General features: G+C 39.3%; 1 protein-coding gene and 1 long non-coding RNA gene across 12 annotated transcripts in view; both read left to right on the top strand.

Moving 5' to 3' along the window:
* Fhit (fragile histidine triad diadenosine triphosphatase) overlaps positions 1 to 15,897 on the top strand; it is a 1,507,501-nt gene that overhangs the window by 852,125 nt on the left and 639,479 nt on the right.
* The window catches only part of LOC120097099 (uncharacterized), a 78,104-nt gene that overhangs the window by 44,767 nt on the left and 17,440 nt on the right, over positions 1 to 15,897 (top strand). The window contains exons 1-3 of one of the 4 annotated variants that reach the window (XR_010058098.1): positions 1 to 11,266; positions 14,371 to 14,642; positions 14,858 to 14,984. The exon at positions 1 to 11,266 is cut by the window's left edge and continues 44,766 nt beyond it. This is a non-coding gene — a long non-coding RNA (uncharacterized LOC120097099). Of the gene's footprint in view, positions 14,985 to 15,897 lie in introns of all 4 variants that reach the window. The other 3 variants (XR_005494339.2, XR_010058099.1, XR_005494338.2) reach the window with 3 other exon arrangements.

Consider the following 15,897-nt stretch of genomic DNA (forward strand, 5'->3'; position numbering starts at 1 on the left):
GCCTGTTTTGTCCCAGTGCTGTATGATATGTCAATAGACATCCTAAGACAATTCTTTGAGAACAGCCATTGCTTCTGTCTTTCAAGTGATACATTGATAAATTTACCATTATTTTGTTAGGCTGTGCTATTGGTTTAAAAGATTTTTAAATTTCTTACAAGTCTCTTATTGAGGCTACAGAAAACTGATTATACTTGTCCTATGGTCAGTGGAACAATATAAGGTATAATAATCACAGAACCACAGAACTGAAAGGCACACAGGGCTACACAGGGTCACATGGGGCCACATAGAGCCACACAAGGCCACTCTGTTGCACTCATGCTGCCAAGGTTGGATCATTTTATATTCACTAACAAAATACCAAACAATGCCAAGAACAAACAGCATTGTGAATTCTCTATAGATAATGGCATAGGTGAATTCTGTATAGATAATGGCATATGTGAATTCTCTATAGATAATGTCATTTATTCAGTACAGTTTGACAAATCAGGCAGCATGCATGTACCTGGTTAATTGAGGGAATGTATGAATATTTGTCTGTTTGTCTACCAACAGAAACCAGACTGAATTGGCTGGGTTTCATATGAAACTCTATATTCACTATGATCTCAGCAATAGACTAACCTCAGTCATGCTAAATGGATTTGAACTCTGACCTTTAAAGTGGTCCTTTTGTTAGGATTACCTTGGCTGAGTGACTTTGCTGGCTTGAATTCTAATTCTGTTTCTTCACGCCCTTAGAGCAAACATATCATAACTGATGCAGAGCAAGTATATCCTAACTGATGCTCACAGAGTGAACTCTTGTTGAGGTTGGATTGCGTTTGAGACTTCAGGATAATTGTAGCAGGAGATTTCTTTTTCTTTTTTCTTTTTTTTTTTTTTTGGTTCTTTTTTTCGGAGCTGGGGACCGAACCCAGGGTCTTGCGCTTCCTAGGCAAGCGCTCTACCACTGAGCTAAATCCCCAACCCCAGCAGGAGATTTCTAATACCTAGACTAGATGTGGAGGGACAAGAAAAGCTTCATGTCTTGCAGTCCTGTGTCTTACATTTTCCTTGACCTGCTGGACCACACATGTATAGATATGAAATATGTAGAACAAAGGAAATAAAGTACTAACACATCTGCTTTTTATGAGTAGTGACTTATATCATTTTAATATACAGGATACTTTGATATGCACCTATATATTTTAAAGGTGTAATAATTGCATTTGTATTTAGAAATATTTGGTACCTACTACTTTTCTACTTCATTGTGTGGCCCATGATATTAAAATAGCCCTATTATGACAAATTTTATTGTATCATTTGCCTTTTAATTTGGGCAGTTCTTTATCATGGTATCTTTACACTTTATCATGACAGAATGACTTAGCATGTAAATTGCTGATCACCATTGAATGTTTCCATAGATATAAGCCAGACAGGACACATGTACAAGTTTAACAAGGCTTTTGTTGCATATTACCACAGTTTTCTCCAGAAGAAAACCTCATTGTGCTATGAATGTCTTCTTTGCACATTTCTTAGTATAATTATTTTAAAAAATAAGCCATGACTTTAATTGTGAAATGATGTCTCAAATTAATTGAATTATTTCCCTTCTAAGAGTGTCCTTTTTTCATTTCTTTTCAGCTACTTGAATATTTTTCTTGTATGAATTGCATCCTTTTTTTTTTTTGCTCATTCTCAATATCTAGAGTTGATTTTAGTATTAATTGGTAACTCCTTTTTCATATTAAAGCTCCTAGGCTTGCAAAATGTCATATGTTTGCAAAACAAGAAGGAATTGCTTCTTTGTTTGATTAACAGTATTATGCCAAACAGTATCCATGCCTAATTTGGTGTCTAAATTGATTGAACAAAGAGAGTAATCAGACTTAGACTGGCCAGCAGGAAGAAATGCAGTATACCTGCTCTGAGGTCAGGACTGCTGTGCTCTGGGGAATAGGGAAAGTCCTTTCAGCAGTTTTAAATCTTCAGCCTTTGCATCATGTGGTGGAATTCAGTGGTCTATTCCAACAAGCATGGAACTCATAGTATTCTTTGGGTGGCTCATCATTGTCTAAACACTAAAGTCCTTACAGACAGACCTTCCCTATGTGAACAGAAAAGCACACTTATCCAAAAGTTCAGGAGCAATGGACAGTTTGTATTGTCTTTATCATTGCAATGTTTCATAAAGTCTCCAATAGATGGGTCCATAATAGAAATTCATGAATAAAATCAGACCAGGGAGACAGCTCTAATGGGGATATGTGGTTGCTACACAGGTGTGAAGGACAGAGTTCAGCTCTCAGAAGCTGAGTAAATTATCAGGGATGGGGGTGGGAGGTGGGTATGGTAGCTTTCTTGGAAGGAAGGCAGAGAAAGGAAATCTTACAACAAGGTAGTCTAGCAGACTAGCCTAATTGGGGGAACTCTGCCTTCAAAAAGAAACTTCAATGTAAGGCAGAGGAGATCCAGAAAGACTCCTGGTCTACCCTGAGGCCTGCATGTGCCTGTGTACAGGTGCACATGGACCTGTACACACATGTGCCCACACATACACACAAATACATACATACGTAAGCACACTTCACACACAGGCATGTAAATAAAAATCAGTTGTGTTGAAGTACCTTTGGGAAGAATCTTTTCAAGATTACCTCATTACACTGTTGAAGCATTATGAACAAATCAAAGTGGTTCATTGAAGATTAAGGCTTTCAGTTGAGCCACCTGTTGTGTTATGTAGTCCTGATTGACAAAGGAGGTGTGAGCACAGGACAGGAGAGCTCCTGCTGAGTTGCAGGAGCACTCTGACCAGAAGCAGCTAGTCCCACAGGACACACCTTATTTTTTAGCAACTAAAGAAGCTGAGTGAATGTATTTCTCAGAATAAATGTTTTTAGAGAAAAAAAAAAGAACAATCCACTGCTCTTTATGTTAAAGTAATAATATTCACACACTGCTTGAAGCAATATATCAAAAAATTTAACAGCTGGATAGATTGGAGACCTATGATATTTCTTCCAATTTTTAACATGTGTTAGGTTGTAAAATTTTTAGTTTCCAATTGTTCTATGTAAATCTTTTATCTTTGAAGACCCCTGCCTCCAGCTTAGAGCTAAAGGATTTAGTGTTTAAAAGCGTTTAGCATATTTTTGCCTACATTTTCCAAGTTTACTGTTAAAGGTTTCCCTCCCAGCTTCCTATACAACATCAGGTAACAGAATTTTTTTTTATTTTCTGTTTAGATAGCATTTGTTAGGCACCTTCTGTAAGCAGAACACTCTCAAGTGTTAGAAATAAAAAAAATGAGAGCCATAATTGCATATCTCTGATAGCAATTAGGATAGTAGATAAGACAGTCTCCAAAAGAGGCAGTTACAGTGCAGGGCAAGAAGGAAACTGGCAGTTGTACAGGTTGTTACCGAAGCAGTGAGGGTTGGCAAATTTTTCCAAGACTCCCTAAAGCAGTGATTATTAACCTTTCTAATGCTGTGACCCTTTCATAGAGTTTCTCATGCTGTGGTGACCCTCAACTGTAAAATTTTATTTTTGTTGCTACTTTATAACTCTAATTTTGCTATTATTGTGAATTGTAATGTAAATATCTCTGTTTTTTGGTTGTCTTTGGTGACCTCTGTGAAAGGGTTGTTTAACCCCTAGAAAGGGATCACAACCCACAGTTTGAGACCTACTATTGTAATGTCAGGGTTTTAGAGAAAAATCTTTATGGGCATACTCATTGGTCATGTTTAGGCTTAGAAAATAAAGAGAATGTTGCTTATAGCTGTGTATATGCAATTTTGTTCGTTTTTTAAGTTAGATGTAATTAAACACCAAGAACCCAAATAACCCAATTAAAAAATAGAATACAGAGTTAAACAGAATTCTCAACAGAGGAATCTCGAATGGCTGAGAAGCACTTAAAGAAGTGTTCAACATCCTTAGTCATCAGGGAAATGTAAAGCAAAACAGCCCTGAGGTTCTAGAATGGCTAAGATCAAAAACTCAAGTGACAGCACATGGTGGTAAGGATGTGGAGAAACGGGAAGACTCCTACATTGCTGGTGGTAGTGCAAACTAACACAACACTTTGGAAATCTATCTGACATTTTCTCAGAAAATTGGAAATAGTTCTTCCTCAAGACCCATCTATGCCACTCCTGGGTGTATACCAAAAAGATGCTCCACCATACCACAAAGATACTTGCTCAATTATGATCATATCAGCTTTATTTGTAAAAGCCAGAAACTGAAAAGAGTCCAGATGTCTTTCAGCCAAAGACTGAATAAAGAAAATGGGGTTCATATATACAGTGGAGTACTACTCATCTATTAAAAACAAGGACATCATGAAATTTGCAGGCCAGTGAATGGAACTAGGAAATATCATCACCCTGACTCAGAAAGACACACACAGTATGTACTCACTTACACATGGACATTAGCCATAAAGTATAGGATAACCATGGTACAATCCACAGACCCCAAAAAGGAGGGACCGAAGGAGGGTGCTTGAATTTCACTCCAAAGAGTAAATAAAATAGACATCAGAAGTGGATGGAAAGAAAGAACTCGGTGGGAGAGGGGGTGGGGAGGAGAATAGGAATAGGGATCCGATATGGGCTAAGCAGGGATGAGCAGTGAGAGGACTTGGAGAGAGAAGAGAAATCATTGGTGGGGAACTTCTCTGGGTCAAGATATGAATAGGAAAGAGCAAAGATCGTTGGTAACATCTCTGCTAAGTTTCAATATTAAACCAAGTAACCTATATATCTATTTTATTATCCATTTTTATCTGCATGAGAGAGCAGATGAATTGTGCCGTAAGTAGAGTACCATCTGAAGCATTGGGGTAGTTATGAGCACTGGCTGTGACTATGGACTACATTTTCAAGTGTCCCAGGGAGAAGACTATTACCAAGGCCCTATATGAGTCCTTCCGGCTTTCCTCACACTTTGTTGTTCTTCTCTTACTATAGCATATCTCATTTAGCTCATCCATTCCTTTATTTATGACCATAGAACATTTTATTATAGCTTTGAAAATGGCATGTGATTTTGCTCCTTCATCATCATCATACAAGGTGACTTGGTCTCCTATTACCTGAGGACCTTGTATTAGAATGTCATTTTGCGTATCACTCCTTTCAATAACCAAGTCTTATTAGGAAAAATAAAAGTCAGCTGAACTAAGCAATGTGTGCAGCATTGTGGTTGTCTGACATTTGGGGCAAGGTCCCTTGCGTTAGTCAACTATTGCTACGTAGCCACCCACATTTAGTGGTGTAAAATAGGACACATTTTTACCTCACAGTTTGTGAGTCAAATTATGGTGGTGAAAGCACTCGGGTTGAAGTGGGAAGATGGCTATGGGAAGATCGCTATCAGTTTGAGGCTAGCCTGGCCTATACTGTGAAACCCTTTATGAGCGCACATCTTCTAAAAAAGCAAACCCACACTCTCAGGCTTTCCTCTACATTTCCACAGGGCTCGGGAGGTGGCCACTAAGCAGCATGGATGGGAAAAGGTCTTTCAGGCTGCCATTGGTTACTGGTTAAATTCATTCCCTCATGAGTCTGGGACTCAAGAGCTCTTGTTTCTGCAAGTCCAACTAGCGAGAAGGCTCTACACTGAGCTTTTCCATGTTCTCTTCTTCCAAGAGGAAGGGTTATGTCCAAAGCCATGAATGCTGCAAAGAAGAATGACAGGTTCTGCCTTGTCACAGGAAACCATATTTAGTGGATGTGATAGTATATGCCTGTGATCCAAGTACACTGAGGCATTGGATAGCCAGTTTGAAGCCAGACTTAGTTATATAGTAAGGAAAAAAGGAATGAATGAAGGAAAGAAGAAATGAAAGAAGGAAGTGAGATGGAGGGAGAGAAAGGTGGAGTGAGGGAAGATGGCAGGACAGAGGGAGGAAGGAAGCTGTCTTTGTTGAAGGTTTTGGTTTATTATAGCTTATTCTGGGATGCATTTATAATTTAGAGTTTGTTACCACAATGTCTTAGGGTTTCTATTCCTGCACAAACATCAAGACCAAGAAGCAAGTTGGGGAGGAAAGGATTGATTCAGCTTACTTCCAAGTTGCTGTTTCGTCACCAAAGGAAGTCAGGACTGGAACTCAAGCATGTCAGGAAGCAGGAGCTGATGCAGAGGCCATGGAGGGATGTTTCTTACTGGTTTGCTTGCCCTGGCTTGTTCAGCTTGCTCTCTTATAGAACTCAAGACCATCAGCTTAGGGATGGTACCACCCACAATGGGCTGGGTCCTCCCCGTTTGATCACTAATTAAGAAAATGCCTTACAGCTGGATCTCATGGAGGCATTTCCACCACTGAGCTCCTTTTTCTGTGATAACTCCAGCTTGTGTCAACTTGACACACAAAACTAGCCAGTACACCCAGTAAACATTACACTTGGGATAATTGTCTTCAAATTACTGTTGCTTATAGCTTATATATTTTCAAAATAGTTATTAAACACTTTTGTTATGGAATTGGTCAGGTTTTTTCTTAATCTATGAGAAACACTGGCCTATATTCTAAAACCCATTTGGAGACCCAAACTTTATTTGTCCACATGAAAAATACTAGTATGTGACACGCTATTTCTCTTTTTATTGGCTCATCCCATATAGTCCTGCATCTTTCAGAACACTTAAGAAAGGTGTGGAAAATGTTCAGGTTACAAGTTGAATTCAGCAGTCTCGTAATTGTTTCCATGTTAGTATCTAACATTTAAAACTTGAGATATGTGTATATGTCTGTTTCTGCTTTTATTTTCTTAGATGAAAAAAGTGCCCCCAGTACCCTTTAAACTTGCTATGTAGTTGAGAATTTCTTATCCTCCTGCCTACCAAGATAACAGCATCGACCATCATGTCTGTTTTATATGATGCTCTCAAATAGATCCTCTGGCCTTGTACATGGTAGGCAAGTACTCTCTTGAGTTATGACACCTCTCGTACAAGTCTTATTTATATTTTTTTCATTACAAGGTGGGCCTGAAATAATGCTTTATTAATGGATTTAGTAAAATACAGTGCTATTTTGATTTTTATACAACTTGCTCCTCTACCTGTAGAGACTAAGTCTCTCTACAGAGCACAATGTTAATGCGTGAATCTGTTGGATGTTGAATGATTCACTCTGCAAACACGCTCACTGATCCTGCTTCTATAGTCTCTAGAACTACAGAAGGTCATGTAGGTGACTATTTTAATGTTAGCTAAATTCATTCACCTGTCCGTGGCTTGACGGGCTGGTGATGATCAAAGATGATCCAGACTCTCATCTTTGGCCTGGCTGACTTTGTTGTCTTCTAAATATTTCTCGTCCTGCAGCAATCTGGGCCAGGCATGCTTCCACACTGATAGAGAGAAAAATCAAGCAGAGATATCCAATGCCTTTTTAGGCCTCTTCGGGATTGTGTTGGCTAGTGTGACACTGGCTAAATCAAAGTCACATAGATGAACCAAGTAGCTCAGGCTGAGGCAGAAAGCACCATACCAGAACACTCACTGTAAGATGAGCTGGCATCAGGATCTTCCTCTGTGAACACGTGCCCAAGCCTGAGGTTTGGTCTGGGTCTGCTTTGGGAGCATGCAGACGCGGATCTAAGTAGATTTCCCAGAACTCAAAAACTAAGCCCTTACAAAGAATTACCTGCTAGACACTCAGCTTTCTATTTTTTTCAATTGGGGCTTCTGAGTTTAATTTATTTCTTATTTTCTGTGGAGAAAAAAAAATCCTTGTTTTTAATATAGTTTCTATGACCTTAGAAAGTTCCCGTGGTAGCATGTGAAATGCTGCTGGCAGTGTTGGAAAAGGGATGCCCATTGCTGTTTGTTGTTGCTCAAAGGTGCAAATACTAGAGTTTTTAAAAATGAAGTTACATCCTAAAAGCTCCTTTTGTTTAAGTAGTAACTGTTGTCCATTTAATTATGCATCACTGTTGGACAGATGGTATTCAACCGTCAGGTGTGGAAAAACATTACGGACTTCGTGTCTCTGCTCCAAGGGATAGATAAATGAACACTGTTTGGGCGTTGGTTAGTCACTGCTGGCTGGTGCTTTTATTATCAGGCTTTGGGATGACTTATTTTTGCCACTTTACTGTAACTTTTTCCTCTAACTAGAAAGATGGGTATGTCCAGTAAATGACAGAACCATATATAAGGGGGAAAAAAAATCAGTGATCTGAACACAGAATTCAGTGCCTTAAATTTGACATCAAATGGAAGAATCTTCTTGGGGCTATGGAAAAAAATTCCTTCTTAATACCCCTTCTCCTGTTTCTACAGCCATTTGTGTCTACAGTAACATTGGTGTAAAAGCATTACAGTTTTGTTTTGGTAAATTGCATGAGTAATCGTCCCCCCAGCACTTGCTAAGTTGCTGCTTCCTGTTTTAATGGCTGTAATATATTTGTAAACATGTTTCTAACTTACTAGAAAACATGTTGGTTCCATCTCATTTATTCGCAGACAACTTACTGTCTGTTGAATCCTCTGCTTCTTTTTTTTTCTAATGACTCCTTTGAAATATTATTTTAATGAACCCATGAAACACATCATTGTATTCCTTATATTGTGGTTGGACTGCTAATGAGACTCATCCATTAAGTAAATGGCTTTGTAGGCAATGCAAATGTAATAAATAAAGTTAGTCTGCACGTCTTGCTACTTTCTTGCTGATGGGCATACCACATACTGAGAAGGTAATGTTTCATGACCAGGACAGTTCAATTGGTAGGCAGATTGGGAATCTTTGCATGAAAAAAAAATGAAGAATATCATAAAAACTTAGCTGCAACTCTATTTTTTACTAATCAGGAGATAATGTATTTTGACTTCAGATGTTCTAGTTCAAGATGATATGCCAATAGAAGGCATTAAGTGTGCATATATCCATAGGAAATGGACTTCTTTGTAAATAAAGGAGAAAGAAAATCTATTGAAAAATCTTCCTCCTCAAATCCACTGTGTGTGTATATATCTGTGTATCTCTCTCTCTCTCTCTCTCTCTCTCTCTCTCTCTCTCTGTGTGTGTCTATCTGTCTGTCTGTCTGTCTGTCTGTGTCTGTCTGTTTCTGTGTCTGTGTCTGTGTCTGTGTCTGTCCTGTCGTGTTGTGTCTGTGTCTGTGTCTGTGTCTGTGTCTGTGTCTGTGTCTGTGTCTGTGTCTGTGTCTGTGTCTGTGTCTGTGTCTTTGTTTTAGGGCAAATCTGGGTATCAGTGCTTACCTTCTACTTGAACTGAGTCAATCTTACTCTGCTTGTTTGTTGCTGTATATGCTAAGACTTTGACTTTCTGATGATTTCTCTGTCTCCCATCCCATCTCACCACATCACACAGGAGCACTGGGGTTAAAGGGGCCTGACGCTAACGTTGCATCTGGATTTGCATGGCTTTTGGGAATTTGAACTCAAGCCCTCATGCATTATATACACTGAAGCCGTGCCCCTGGCCAGAAAAAAAAGTTTAAAAAAATTAAGAAAGCAATTTTTACAAAACAAGTAAACTAAATTTGATCACTTTTTACTTAGCAAGCACCAGTGTGAGCTTTGAATTTTATGTCTCACACGTAAGGCACCATTGGTGTTAGAGTTCTCTTCCATATCTAGTTTCTGTAGGACGCGGCTGGAACTATAAATCCCCCTGTTGATATCTCATCTTTCTGCCTGTTTGCAGAAAAATGTTGGGGACCCTTACCATTTAGTGTCTTGTTGGTAAAAGCTATTACCAGCAAGCAATAAGTATTTTCTTCATCGTTTCTATATTTATAATGAAACTGTGCCTTTGGCTCTAGATCAGTGAAAACACGACATTGCCATGCAACTATCATTCGAGTAGTCTGGCTGAGCTGGTGATGTTGCTAGGTTTTCACAGAAGCTAAAGGCCATAACCTTTAAGAACCAGTGTAGTGATTCATGGACATTTTCTGAGGCATTCTCTAAGAAGCGCTTGTTGGTTTGAACACAGATATGAGCTTAGTTGGGAATGGCTCATCTTCCCTCAGCCGGACCCTCTCCTTTGTGTCAAACCCACTGGCCTCAGAATTGCCTTGACAGAAAAGAAGAGGAAGAGGAGACGAGATAAAGCTTTGCAGACAACAAAACTTAAAGACTGTCTTTAGTTCTCTAATAACAGTTGTACTCAGAAATGACTATCACACCTTCAGGTGAGAAAATTTACAATTAAAAAGAAATTAAAGATCAGTGGAGAAAAGTCATCAGGAAAGATGCAGAAGATAGGCTTGACAGTATGCACTTGGAATCTTTGCAATCAAGAAACTGAGTTGGGAGAATGTCTGATTTGAGATCTGAGGTACAGAATGGCAGTTTCTAAACAACAGACAGACATACACATTGATGTTTCTATTATCTGGGAAGTCAACGAGTTGTTGTTTTGAGATTGGGGCACAAATAGCTCAGGCTAACCTTTAACTGTCAACGTAGCCAAGGCACACCTTGAACTTCTGGCCTCCTGCCTCAGTCTCCATCTCTACAGGAAGGAGTCCACAGTTCAGAGGGATACCTATTAATGATAGAGGAACACTCATTGACAACTTCTTCTACATGTTTTAAGGAGTTTGGGTGACCTTTCTGAGTGAGACAAGTTATTTAAAATATTTATTGTATAGGAGTGGGGTAAATAATGTTCTTGAACTGAAGTATGGCATAGTATGTTGATAGAATTTACTCTAGAGCATTTTATGGTATTTAAGCCAAGGAATATTAGCTAATGATGTGGTTTCAAGTAAAGTCTGATATTTGTCTAAAGATACTTTTCAGATAGTATTTGAGGTAAATGTAATGCCCGTCTTTGTGGATTTCATATTTTATGTTTAAGACATTAAAATAGAACTTTGAACTGGATGGTGGTATGATTTGATATCTACTTCATGGGAGCATTAAAATATAGCTTTAAGTGGGTTTATTTTTATTTAGGGAAATAGTCTCACAGATACTTATGAAACTAGGCTTTTTTCCCCTCTCCCTAACTTCCCTGACAAGCCACAAAAGTCAACATGTTTTCTTCTCACAAGTTTGAAGAACTCTCTAAAAAATCAAGCCTCCTGCTATTTCTGTACTTTCTCCTCACTTTTTCCCAACTCATGACGGTTGCCTTTTACACCCTCAAGAAATAGCTTAACCTGAAATATTTTTTAGGGTGCACACACATTGCCAAAGATACGGACTTGTGGAATTTATTTTCTGCTGTGCTGCCATGGGTGTGCTTCTCAATCTGTTCTCACACAAGGTAAGAACTTCCAGATGACACGGGGAGAAAATAGAAGTGAAGTAGAAATGTTTGCAGGCACTAGGTGCCTAATGTTCACTCTTAGGAGTTGTTAGTAGTGTTATCTTTATTGAACACATCTCATTTGGTATGCTTGCTAAGCTCTTGGCAGAACAGACAGAAACACACACACACACACACACACACACACACACACACACACACTGTAGAAATGTTACTATAGGACAGAGAATGGAGACGTGTTAGCAATTCCTAGTAAAATTGCCTTCTGTAAGTAAAGGCAAAAGACCAGGATGTTTTTGAAATCATTAATTAGTGATTAAAGGAATTATTCTGGAGATCTGCTAAGCCACTCCACAGTAATTTAAAGTTGGCAACCTGTGAACAGTTCCCCGTCTGCTCCATTGAGGTTGGCCAGCTCCTGTTGGAAAAATGTAGTTATGGAGTTTGAAAGCAAAGTGCAAAATGGCATCCTTAAAAATTGGAGCTGTCACATTAAATTATGTCACACGTGATGACAGGTTACAAGAGAAAATGATACAGGATTTATAAACACAAGCCACTGAAAGCTCAGTCAATGCTATTCTAGATGTCCACTGTCATTAGAAGTCACTTTCTGTCCAAACGCAGTGGAGTTCAGAGCTTTCACCAGGAAAAACTAAACCAGAAAATGAAAGTTTACTGTTAGGAATGATCCTATCCATGAAGATTTAGACTATAGATAGATAAGCTGGCTATTTTACCATGGGGCAACAAGCTCCACACTGCAGCTTAGATTAGCATAAAGAAAAGAGACATTATGAGATTTGCTATGGAAATCGTGACAGGGGAGCATTGGGGAATGTAGAGCAGCATTAGCAACTTATCAGAGACAGCGTGTCAAAAGCTTTCTTCTCCAATGCTGCAGATGAAACTGAGTAATGTGGTGGGATGGGTAAGTGGGAGTTGCCTAGAAGTACCTCCCCTCTGACTGCCTGATACCCACCCTTAACTCTAGGTATGGCTGCTAGAGAAGTTGGCTGTTATAAGAAGCTTATTTTAGATACATATATCCCCCTCCCTTGCTCTGTTCAGGTACCACAGTCTCTGGTCTAATAGACTTACGGAAACTTCAAAATTCAATAGAGGATAGAAGTTAAAAATCTCCTCACAAATACTAATATCATTTTCCTGGGAGTTTTCAGTACTGAACTAGTCAGAATGGGCCATTCTGCTGCTTTTTTCCCCAGTATATTGAACTGCATTTGACAGACCATGTACAAGGCAAGATTACTTACACAAATTCAAATGTATAAAATTATATTCACTTGCTAGAATTTAACTTCTTATTTTAGAAACACATGCTGTCAGGTTAATGGAAGAAAATTTATATTGTTTTATGAATTCCACTCAATTTTCCCCCGGGGCAATATGTGTTCTAGGTATGGAACAATATCAAATCTGGTACCTATTATTACTGTCCACCCTGGTATGCAGGAGACAGTTGCCCATTTTCTCACATCCCTGTGAGGTCCCGGCAGCTGTCACACATCCCTGCATTGCTGTTGTCTACCCAACCTCTGGAACAGGAGGTTTCTGTGCTGCCCATGACCATTGTGTGGTGACGCAGCTTTCTCCTGTTTTCATCAGATCTCATGACAACTTAGGGTATCAATATGACAGTCACACACTTTTGAAATGAAAACACCAAAAGACAACATAGTAGGCTGGGAAATGTCTCAGGTGGCACAGATGGACCTGGCTTTCAGGACTACATATGACAAAGCTGGGCACCATGGTATGAACTTGCAATTCCAGCACAGGTGGAGAAAGCAAGATCCCTTCACCTGCTGGCCAATAAGGCTAGCTTAATTGGTAAAGTCCAGCCCAGTGAGAATACTCTTCTCAAATGAAGTAAGCCAGTCTTCCTGTTCCTGATAATACTGGAGGTCATTTTGGCTCTCTTTCTCTGTCTCTGTCTTGGTGTATCTCTGTCTCTGTCTCTGTTTCTCTCTCTCTCTCTCTCTCTCTCTCTCTCTCTCTCTCTCTCTCTCTCTCTCTCTCTCTCTCTCTCTCATGCACCTAAATGAATATGTGTGCCTTTTATGTTGTTAACTTTTTCCACGAGAGTTGGTGATGTAGGAAGGGACCAGGGCCATTTCCTGTATAACTCTTCCTTGTTCTATGTAGCTCTTTTTCTCTTATGTTTTATCCTTTTTTTTTTCCAGGCTAAGCTAGAGGCTCATTCTCATTGTCACCATGCCACTTCTGTCCTTCCCTCCACTTTCAATTTCTGGTTTCTAGACAGAGGGAACTGCTGGTATACAAATAAGCCACGTTCTCCATCACAGTGTTCAGTTAGTTGTGCTTTGTTTTAGGAAGTTTAGACCACTTATTTCTTTTTCTAAAGTATTAGGTGTTAAATCACAAATGCGAGTGAGACATATTAGATTTTTCCTCTTGCTATGTTTCACAGTGGCCTCAGTGTGGTCCAGGTCCCCGAGTAGGGAGTAAGGACAAAGAGGACAGAGCAGATGTGTAGGGGGTGCCTCTTGGTTGTCATAGTAAACACACGTCCACTAGCTCTTATTTCTCTTTTAGAGGCCATAGCTCTTGTTTTCATGGGAGGAGGCAGGAGAGCACGGTTCACTGTATGTTAACATCAGCTTACAGGAAAGCCAAGCAGCTCGTCTCTGGTGAAACTCACTGGGCAACATAAAATAATATAAACAAAAACGAAAAGGATGGTGCTGAATTTCTTGTGCTGCCCAAGGGATCTTCTCAATCTCACTTAAGAAGTTAATAAAAGGGGTTGCGGATTTAGCTCAGTGGTAGAGCGCTTGCCTAGGAAGCGCAAGGCCCTGGGTTCGGTTCCCAGCTCCGAAAAAAAGAACCAAAAAAAAAAAAAAGTAGTTAATAAAAGTACACACATTCCCATTTCTCTCCCAACTTCTTGTAATGTCTTCAGTTAAAATGGAATTTGTCTGATTATCAATTTCCAATACTACCAGATGGAATTTTTTACTTCCTCTGAGAGTTAGTTAAATTGTGGACTCATCATTAGAAGCTAAAACTCTGTAAGTCTCAAAGATTTTTCTTTCACTCTTTTCCACATTGACTTTAAGTCTTCAGGTCCCACTCGATGGGAGTTGACAAGCTGTCATGTAATGAACTCATTGAACTCATCTTGATGCGGCTGTGAGGAAGATGTCCAATCCATCAGGAACATCCTACAAGGCCACACAGTCCATTTGCCTCCTAAAGTGAAGTGGTTTGGCTCTAGGACACTACAAAAACTATATGCACTTAGTAGAAACTTTACCTGGAACTTTGAATTTTGATCTTTTCCAGCCTGGGGATCTGATGAGTAAACTGTCTCCTGAGGCCTCCTCCATAGGTAGGAAGTTTAGTTTGCAGAAACAAATGATGTTGTACAGCTAACTGTGTTGTTAATGACCTGTAATGTTCAGTAGACTCTGTGTCCTCAATGCATTGCCATCTGCGACACTTTCAACATCCAATGGATTTATGTGGTCCACAGCTTTCTCATAAATCAAGGAGCATCTGCATTTAGATATGCTTCTAATCCAGTGCCATGTATATTTTTCCAAGGATAATTTTTTAAATCAGCTGTGAATAGAGCTTGCTGATACATTGTGTGAGGCCTTGGTTTGATTTTCAACACTGAGAAGAAAAATTAGCATTCATCGTCCAAACATCAAGGATTCACAACCCCAAGGTAAGACTCTCAGATGGTATTCTCTTAGCCTGATGAAGGGATTAGCTCATCTTTTCATTGCCTTTCAAATCCCGTTGAGAGATCAGCAGTCTGCTATGCTATTCAAAGAGCGCTTTCTGCTCTTTAAATGTAGCCATGCTGTAGGTCAGAGATTGACCCAGCCGGGTTTGTTAAGCATCTTCTCAGTAGCCTTTCACACAGTCTTTGCCTACTGTGCTCTAAAATACAAAGACAGGAGGAAATGCCTTTCTAACCCATTGTAAGAAAAGCATGAGTCAATCTAACTCTGGAGTTAGGGTAAGATTGATATTCCTTATAAGGCAAATTGAAAACAAGCGTCTTTCTCAGAATTAACACCTTCTAGCTGGGAAGAAGCTATCTGAAAAGTGGGATAAGCAATAAGGGGCAAGTCATTTCTGGTGTGTGGATACTCATAGAATCTAGAACGCCCTAAAGATTTTTGTAGACAGTTATCCCTAGATCATAGCTTTTGTCTTTGTGTAGACTGGCTTCAACAGAGTTCATATGTCTTGGGGCTTAAAACACAGCCATAAAGTTGAGCAGATTTTAATTTCTCAATTTTTAAATTCAACACAATACTTTAAAATGCTTTTAACAAACTAAGGTATTATTACAAAAGAAAACATGCCATAGAAACTACGATGGTATGTAGCCATAACAAGCGCAAAACAACACAAGTCCTTGTGGAATAAAAGCAAATATTCTCTCTCGATAATTACGTAATTGTTGACAGTCCATCGTTGTGAATATTTTGACATTTTGCTTAAAATATTCTCGAGTGATTTCCTCTGTACACACTTCATCTTTCTAGGCAGATAATCCAGTATTTGAAGATCACATTCGGCCTTGGCCTTGGTCTCTTAAGAGGAAGGAATAGCCTTCCGCCTGCGAT

This window comes from Rattus norvegicus, chromosome 15 (assembly GCF_036323735.1).
Source record: "Rattus norvegicus strain BN/NHsdMcwi chromosome 15, GRCr8, whole genome shotgun sequence".
NCBI lineage: Eukaryota > Metazoa > Chordata > Mammalia > Rodentia > Muridae > Rattus > Rattus norvegicus.